The 8,761-nt window shown below is 34.8% G+C and overlaps 2 non-coding genes across 2 annotated transcripts; one reads left to right on the forward strand and one right to left on the reverse strand.

Moving 5' to 3' along the window:
- Positions 1 to 7,460: 7,460 nt before the first annotated feature.
- On the reverse strand, positions 7,461 to 7,531 carry Trnag-gcc (transfer RNA glycine (anticodon GCC)). Its single transcript has one exon. It is a non-coding gene; the product is annotated as a tRNA-Gly (tRNA).
- Positions 7,532 to 7,907: 376 nt separating this feature from the next.
- On the forward strand, positions 7,908 to 8,026 carry LOC129800135 (5S ribosomal RNA). Its single transcript, XR_008751607.1, has one exon. It is a non-coding gene; the product is annotated as a 5S ribosomal RNA (ribosomal RNA).
- Positions 8,027 to 8,761: the final 735 nt, after the last annotated feature.

The raw sequence follows: 8,761 nt of genomic DNA on the forward strand, positions 1-8,761 counted from the left end.
TTTATACCATAACCTCACTCTGCAACATAACCTCTTTGAACCTTTAAGAAATTCTCTTCAATCCTTTTTGAAAATGATTACCCCCTTGGATAAAAGCTCTTTTGCTTGGGTGAAAGTATAAACAAATGTAGGATCGCAGTTTTTCATCCACTCACCCACTCTCAAGAAAACCTGGCATATTGTTTTTCCTCCTCTTGTCAGAGGATATTAAATTGTGTATATTTTTCATTCAGCTGCTTCTTTTTGTTCCCGTCGCCCGAGCTTGTAAGATATTTTGAATCTCATTTTGGGAACAAGATGTATAAAAAAAAAGAACTGATTTTCTTGTAAAAAGCGCGGGCAAAATAAACAAGCTTCTCAAATACACGTTTTAAACTTAAATGCTGATGCTGGAGAGATGCAAAAGTATGCAGCAAAGTTATTTTCAAAAGGTTTTTTGACCTTATGGCTATTCCACTGCATCGTTGTCGTCAGTGTTTGACCTACTTCTGATGGCAAAATTGTACGAAGAAAAATAACATTATGATTCGAAAATGCTGGAGTTGTGTTTGTGTAAACTCTCCATCGTTGAATTAGTTTATGGTTGGACAACGGAAAAGAGCAAACAGACGGAAAAACCTGAATGCAAGCACATGTAGTAAAAACTTCTTTTTTTCGATTGAGCAAGAGAAAGAAGTTTGTAGCCAAGCCCCAAATGATTCAAAGCTTAGTGAGAAATTCAGTACACGTCATCGGGGGCTTAGAAAAAGAGATACAAAATTAGCTGGTCCAGGAATGAGGCCGAAGTGTATATCCTTGGGTATCAAATGGGATCTTGGGGAGGGGGGACTGAAGAGATTGCAGAATGCGATTTGTGATGCTGGGAACCAAAGAAACTGACTGTGCGATGACCCTTCATGATTATAGGACTCCCCACTAGCGTCCAGAAGACCTATAAATCACCTCACGTTGGCGGAAGCCCTAGTACCCAGGGCTCTTGGCAATCTTAACACACTTTGCCCATTGTAGCGATTATCTCATCACAGAGATCTCTCATTCACTCAAGCAAATGATTTTTCAAAATAACATTGTTGAGATGCTCGTCGAAGGCGAGTGAGAGGCATCGTCTTAACACCTTCATTTGCGATGCACCATGCACAGTGATCGTGAAATTGAAATGGATAAACTATGGATACAAAATAATAAAAGTCTCTCTCACTCATTCTCTTACTGACCCACTAAAGTCACTTTCTCCGTTTTTCTTTGGTAAAGTGTACTACAAAGAAAAGGTACCCAGAGACCTGCTTAAGAAAAACTCCGAACAAGTGCTTCTCAGTATCATTGCTCGAACTCAAAGAGAAAGCAATTATGTATAATCGGTGGCTCTCAATTTACCTGCATAATTATAGACTCTGTTTCCCATAATTTGGTTTAACATTGCCATTCGGAAGTTTTGAAAATGATTTTGTATTGACATCATTCGTTTTTCATACTGACCAAATCAAATGGTTAAGGATATTATCGGTTTTGGGTCATCCTGAACTCATACATCAGTATTTGTTCAAGAGCTGTTAAAACATATTTTTTGTGAATCAGTTTAAATAAACCTTGTTTAAACAACATACCATTTTAAACCTATTCCCAATGAGTTGGTATAGGTTTGCAAAAAGAATGTTATAAAAGTTACTATTGTAATCCGTTCCTGGGCCGCTTCTAAGCCGTTGCGGTATCATTGCCTTCTGGGTCTTTGTCATTGTACCGATCAGTTCGACAACTGAGAAAGTCTGTCCGGTCTAGAACATCGGAAAAGTAAGACGTGTGAAATTGGGTCTATCGGAGGTGTCTGGCTTAGTGCTAAAATGTGTGGCGGCTGGTTGCTTTAAGAGGAGCCCATTTCCTACCAGTCCTTCGAATTGAAGAAATCCCGACCCGTAGTTTACACCGTATCCAGTGCTTGGATCAAAATCACCTCAACTGGTAACATAATTCCAGGCTCCTCTGGTCAAGCACTACCACAATCTCTGTGGCAGCCAAAAGCCCGAAATCCAAAATACTAAACATTAAAATCTCGAAATCCAAAATTCCGAAAACCAAAATCTCAAATGTTTCAAATCTTGTGAAGGACGAAATTATATGGAGGATAATGTATGGAATAATATTCTAAAACACAAAAAAAATCCCTTTGCCTTAAGAAAGCGCAGGTGCTATCGCGGGAGTAACTATGACATGACAAGAGCTTTTGAGAATTCTAGATTTTGGTTTTCAGATTTTGGCCCTATCTGGGTTTTTGGATTTTAAGATTTTGTCTTTCGGTATTTTTACATTGTTTCTTATTACCTGATTCTTTGCGCTCCAGATAAATCTAAATTCTATTCACATTGATATCCCAATCCACAAAAAATTCCTCTGACACAAAAATGACTGGTTTTTGGTGTATAAGAAATGGTCAAAAAGATTACTCCTAATTGGAATCTTAAAAATTAGTCGAATTCGTGTCGTATTTTGGTCACAGCATTACTCAGGATTAAATTAGTAATATTATCGTTATTTAACGGTTCTAAAGTTTACTCTGTCATGCAGTAACAAAACCGACTCCAAACGACAGTCTTTTTCCGTTCAAAAAATGACGCGCAAAAAACAATGCATTTGTCGTCCTTCTCTACCGCATAAAGTACCAAATCAACGTATACACTTTGAATGAAAACGTTAAGTGCACTTCACAACCTTGTATTGCACTACCACCGTAGACACTATTTTCTCAACAATTCTTCACATTTTCTATTGTTTTCTACTACGACCGTCATAGGATCCGATTTTGGAATCCAGAATATATACATCCAACCAACGGTAATCTTACTCAAAATTGCTATTTGGGATGTTTTAATTCAGTACCCCTATTTGGATCAGGATCAGGTCCTGAATCAGGATATTCTACCCTACTTGACTGTTTAATGAGTTCCCAAAAATTTCATCAACCAAACTTCAATTCAAAAATAAATATTTCAGAATCACACATTTAGTACTCAGTTCAGTTCGTTTCCGAAAACCTCGATATCGAAATTTTCGGCACTGGAATATTTCTAGTCAAAAAAACACGGTATAAGACCTTTTTTAAACTTCTCTATTTCCACATTTTACTGGAATATTTCGTTCTTGAGAAAACCGTTTTTGAAATTTCACAGCAAAAAAAAATATTTATACTTTATATTGTTTTGTTTTAGAGTTCATACATATACTACCTATACTTTTAGGGTATATTTAATGTATCCATCACATGTCTATCATAAATATTGATAGTGAAGTCAAAAGAGAAACTCTGGTATGAATCAAAATTTAGCATTTTCCAATGAACTTTATCAAATATTAAAGGCAAAGTTTACTTCACTTGAATTATTATCGATCAAGTCATTCTATTAAATATTTTATTTATTCATAATTTAGTGCAAACAAAATATCTGAAGATTTAAATGTTCAGTGAAAAGTTAATGGATCAATGTTCTAATTGTGATAGGGGGTGATAGGGGGAGGTGATGCTACTTTGATCTGTGGGGCTAGATTATTATACGACTTTTTCGCCTATTTCTAAATGAAGCTGGGCCTTACAATTATTTTGTCTATCCAAATTGCATCATGTTAAAACCCAGGTTCCATTAGAAACATACGAAAAAATCGTATAACAATCTAGCCCCACACCTCAAAGTAGCCCCACCTCCCCCTACGAATCATATTTGTGATATCCATTGATTTGATTGAAGTTTACTATTTTAAAAAGGTTTTTTAATTTAATTTACCCAGTGAACGGATATTGTAGGATTACTTAAACGGTACGTAAACCGAAATTTAATTATGCGAAAGTGTCTCGGCTAAATGGAAAATAGCTGTCTATTTGTACAGAATGTCATTGAGGTCCGATAAATTCGAACTCAATTTCGAATTTACAAAACCCAGTGATTATAAAGAGGTTTAATAATGGTCCAATAGGGGAATTCTGTAATTTTCGTGGCATTGTCACGCGTGAGTTCGAAACCTGAAAATGCCAATCGAGCTTTTTTTGTCATATCATATGAGTTCGAAAATGCCGAAAATGCAATTCATTGAATTTTTAATGCAATCCCTTTACTTGATGATTTTATGAAAATACAGTGCGTCTTGGTTGATTTGTTTAACTAAATTTATTGTCATTTGAATTGCCAGAAATCTCAAATATGTGACTTCTGACAATGCCACGTGAGCTGAAATGGCAATATCACAGCTACAGAATCGCATTTTCGAAAAAAGCTCTCCTAAGATTCGAACCCAATTTGTCATATGACATTGCCAGAGCGTTACAGAATTCCCCTTCAGGTATATTATGAACTTAATTTCTTTGATTTTCAAAATTCGGGGACCAAGAATTCATCCTCCATGTGAACGAAACGTGAAACAAAAATACCGTGTCTTCGGTTTTCGAAATCAGTCATCGAACATCGAATGTCTTTCTCATGGGGAAACTCCAGCTTTGAACATTCGGAAACCCTAATTCCGAGCATACTCCGAATTTTCCTTTGCCACTGCTTTTTCTCATCAAACGGCTGTTTTCTCTTCTTCAGTGGCCAGAGACTGACCCACAACTTGCTGAGCAAACAATTCCCCGGCGACGCGCATTTTAGGCGCGAAAGTAGCCAAACAACGCACGTTGGGTTGAAAAAAAGGCCGGGAAGGGTCAGAAAGAAAGTCTTTCTTCTCATGACAATCAACACATCACATTGGCAATTGGGTATAAAGTCTGTTGCAGTCACCAAAGTGATAAAGAAATGCCGCCGGCGAAAGAGCATAACCCACTTCTGATGCACAAAAGACCAACAAAAAGTATCAACACTTGAATAAACGTAACTCAGCAATTCAAATTGTCGCTAGATCTTCAATCAATCCCTGGGACATTGTGCTACTCTCTGTGATCTTTAACGCAGAAAATCTTGTGTCTTTTGCCAGCAAATCAAGCGATTACTTTCATTTCTCACGATCGCTCTTGATCGTGCTCAATCACACGGTGATCATCTGCAAGAATCACCCAAGCATCAGCATTGCAAAGAGGAAGCGATGTGCAAAGCTTTCAGATCATTCAATTGTGATTACCAAGGCTGATTCATTTAATTGGAATTCTTATCTTGGTAAAATCAATCATCTTGCACTTTCAATTTTGCGCATTTAGGGAAATGATCAGAATTCGTGATGTGCCTTGGAGAATATTTGCCTCAATAAATTTTCTTCCTTATTTTGATGTGAAAATTTTATGAGCTGAGAAAACGTGAAATCTGTGAAATTGAAAGAACATGCAGGTTTGATATGAAAACTGTCTTAAATTGCAAGACCTAAAATTTCTTTTAATTAAGGAATTTAATTTAGAATAGTGTGTCGCAGAGCAGGTCACAGAAATAGGAAGACAAAATAGCTCAAGATTAATTATCTCACTTCAAAATTTAAATGTATTACTAATTTTATTTTAGAACCTTCCTTTTTAATTTATTAAAATTAGTTATACTTTCAAGAAAAAAAATTAATGAGTGTTCAAAATTTAAATTTTTCTTTATTTTCGAATTTTATAGCCAATAAAATAAAAGAAATATAATGAAAATGTAAAAATTTTCAGGTAGAATAATAATAATCGAGCTGCAAGTATTAAAAAATAATAACTTGATTGCATAGAAAATTATAATGAGTTTTAAGAATACCGTAAGGAAAATTATTATGTCTTATTCAACGTTCCTCATTATAATTTTAAGTTGAAAGTTATAGCATTATGCTTACAGTGATGATTTGAATGATTTATTCATTCATTTATATTTATTACCAAGCTGTTTTAAAAAGAAAGTGGTATTGTATGAAATTTTCATGTAGAATGAAAAGATCGTCTAAGTACTTCCTTGGCTAGACTATATTAACTAACACATAGGAAATAAATTCTTCATTCTACATAATATTAATCCCATTAACAGGAATTTTTGGGATTGAAGAAAGGCAATAATTCAATAGCTTGAATCAAGAAACGTTTTGGGATTGACTGTTTCACTATTTTGTCACATTCAATAGTTAAATAAAATGGCATAAAGTCAATCCCATACCCTAAAAACCAATCCCAAATGTCACTAAGTGAATACCATTCGTTAAAATAAAAAAAGAAGAACCGTCTGTTCAACAAATCCCACTTACAGAAGCTTTTAGAATCGTAAAGATTTCTATCAACAATACAGATTAGACTAAGAAAAGTTTTGGGATTGACTTTTCCTCTGTACTCCATAGTAAAATTTATTTTATCAAAATCTTTAGTTGAATAAAATTTCGTAAAGTCAATCCCATAAGCTTATAATAATCCCAAATGTGACTGAGTGAATCCCAATCGTTTGAAATAAATAAGAATTTTGTCAATGCAACTAATCCCATTTACAGAAGCTTTTAGAATCGAAGAGATTCTCTACAAGTTTATAGATTAGTGCTTAGTGATAAGGATTGGCTTTACCCTCTTTACTGTATTGTGGGATTTATTTCATCAAATTCTGGAGTGGTATATTTTTGCGTAAAACCAATCCCATAGCTTTAAAATAATCCTGAATGTGACAGAGTGAATCCCAGTTGTTTGAAGTAAATAAGGATTTTGTCCATTGAACCGTTGTCCCAATTATAGGAGGTTTTGAAAGTGAATAAATCCTTCTTAACTTATAGAACTGGAAAAAGAAAAATTTTGGGATTGACTTTTCCCTCTTTACTCTATAGTAGGATTCATTTTATCAAATTCTGAAGTTGAATAAAATTGCGTAAAGTCAATCCCATAACATTAAAATGATCTTGAATGTGACAGAGTGAATCCCATTTGTAAAAATAAAGATTTTGGGATTGCCTTTTCCTCCATTACCACATAGTGGAATTTATTCTACTACATTCTTAAGTTGAATAAAAAGGCCTAAAATCAATTCAATATCTTGAAATCCTATCCCAAATGTGATAGAGTGAATCCCATTCATTTAAAGTCAAAACAAAATTGTTAATTCAACAGTTCAGAAGCTTTTGTGATTACAATATTTTTAAAAACTTATTCAATTGAAAAAGAAACATTTTGGGATTGACTTTACCCTGTTTACCCTATAGTGGGATTTATTCTATATCGCATTACACAGTTGAATTAATGAAATAGAGAAAGTCAAAACCGTATCTCAATAGGAATTATTAATAGCAATTTTTCTTCTCTACAATTTTTCTTCCCTAATCAATACCATATCCTTAAATCCAATCCCAAATGTGTCAGAGTGAATCCCATTAAAAAGAATTGAAAAAATTTTACCATAAGTAATAGAATTCCACGATTTTCGCTTGGTTTGATTCATGGAGTTGTTGGAGTTAATAATTGTATTGTTGAATCAACTAATACGCCCGAGGCGTTCAGCACCCTGAACAAAGCATAAAATAATGTTTTTGTAAAAGTCTTTGAGACTAAAAAAAAAGGATCTTGCATCGGCCGGGAATCCAACCCGGGCCGCCCGCGTGGCAGGCGAGCATTCTACCACTGAACCACCGATGCATGATCACTAAGTATAAAGATGCTGTACATGCGGTACATTGGGTACATCAATTTCTAAGATTACAACACCTTATCACTGGTTAAAATTAGACGGCTTTTATCTGCCTATTTTTTCTGATAAAGCATATTACTTGATGAACTATAAATTAGCAAATAATGCTCCACTTCCAGAAATAAGACAAGCAATGTTTATGAGGAGGAATTTAAGAAACTTTAAAAGTGTTTATATGATTTAGGGACACCCTGTTAGATGGAAACATGTCACTTGTTATCAATTCCAAAGTACTTCGTACGCTTTGATAGATTTTTAATTGATTTTCAATTGACCAAAAAATTGACGAATTAGCTTAAGATGTAACCAGAATAAAGAGCTTTTGCCAACGACCATACCATGCTGAATATACCGGTTCTCGTCTGATCACCGAAGTCAAGCAGCATCGGGCGCGGTTAGTACTTGGATGGGGGACCGCTTGGGAACACCGCGTGCCGTTGGCATTCAATATTTTGTGGAAATTTTTATTTTTTTTTTACTTCCTGTCCTTTACATACAAATACCAATACATTTAATCATCGAGCTTTAACAAAAAAAAAATACCAATTGCCCAAAACCACTTTCCTCGTTGCGAAAGCATCAACGTCTTTCGCATGAACTCATTAAGATTTCATTGATCTCAGGCTGTTTTTTGTCTACCAAAATTGAACTACTTTTGATAGTGATAAATTGAAAAGTTCACTATTCATTATGCCCGATCTGAATCACTTTTAATTGGTGTTGGAAAAAAAAATCTGTGAAAGTAAATTAATTGAACAGAAAATATAAATAGATGTTTGGACATATCATAGATCAAATGCGATCGCGAGAGGCTCTTTAAAATTTAAAAGGCTATGTTGCGTGTGAAAGTATCAAATTGAGAACAAATCATCTGTCAACGTCTTCAAATTTTAACGATGAAAGTGATGTCAACAATTTAATTTAACAATCTGTCAACATGGAAGTGGATACCATAAGCCATATTATATGCAGTATATAAAACTCCATGGAGGGCGTGAAGGGCATCGATCGGAGAGACGCTGGATTTAATGGAGTGTCATAAATTTAAAATTGTGGGGAGGATCACGAAAGCAAAAAGGAGTAATAGGCTCACAATGTTGAAGGTGGTAGCACGGTGAATAAGAAGCTCAACAGATGGTTTATGTGCAATTCTTCTGTCATAACTCCGTGGACGGCAA

The sequence above is a fragment of the Phlebotomus papatasi genome, chromosome 1, assembly GCF_024763615.1.
Source record: "Phlebotomus papatasi isolate M1 chromosome 1, Ppap_2.1, whole genome shotgun sequence".
Taxonomy (NCBI): domain Eukaryota; kingdom Metazoa; phylum Arthropoda; class Insecta; order Diptera; family Psychodidae; genus Phlebotomus; species Phlebotomus papatasi.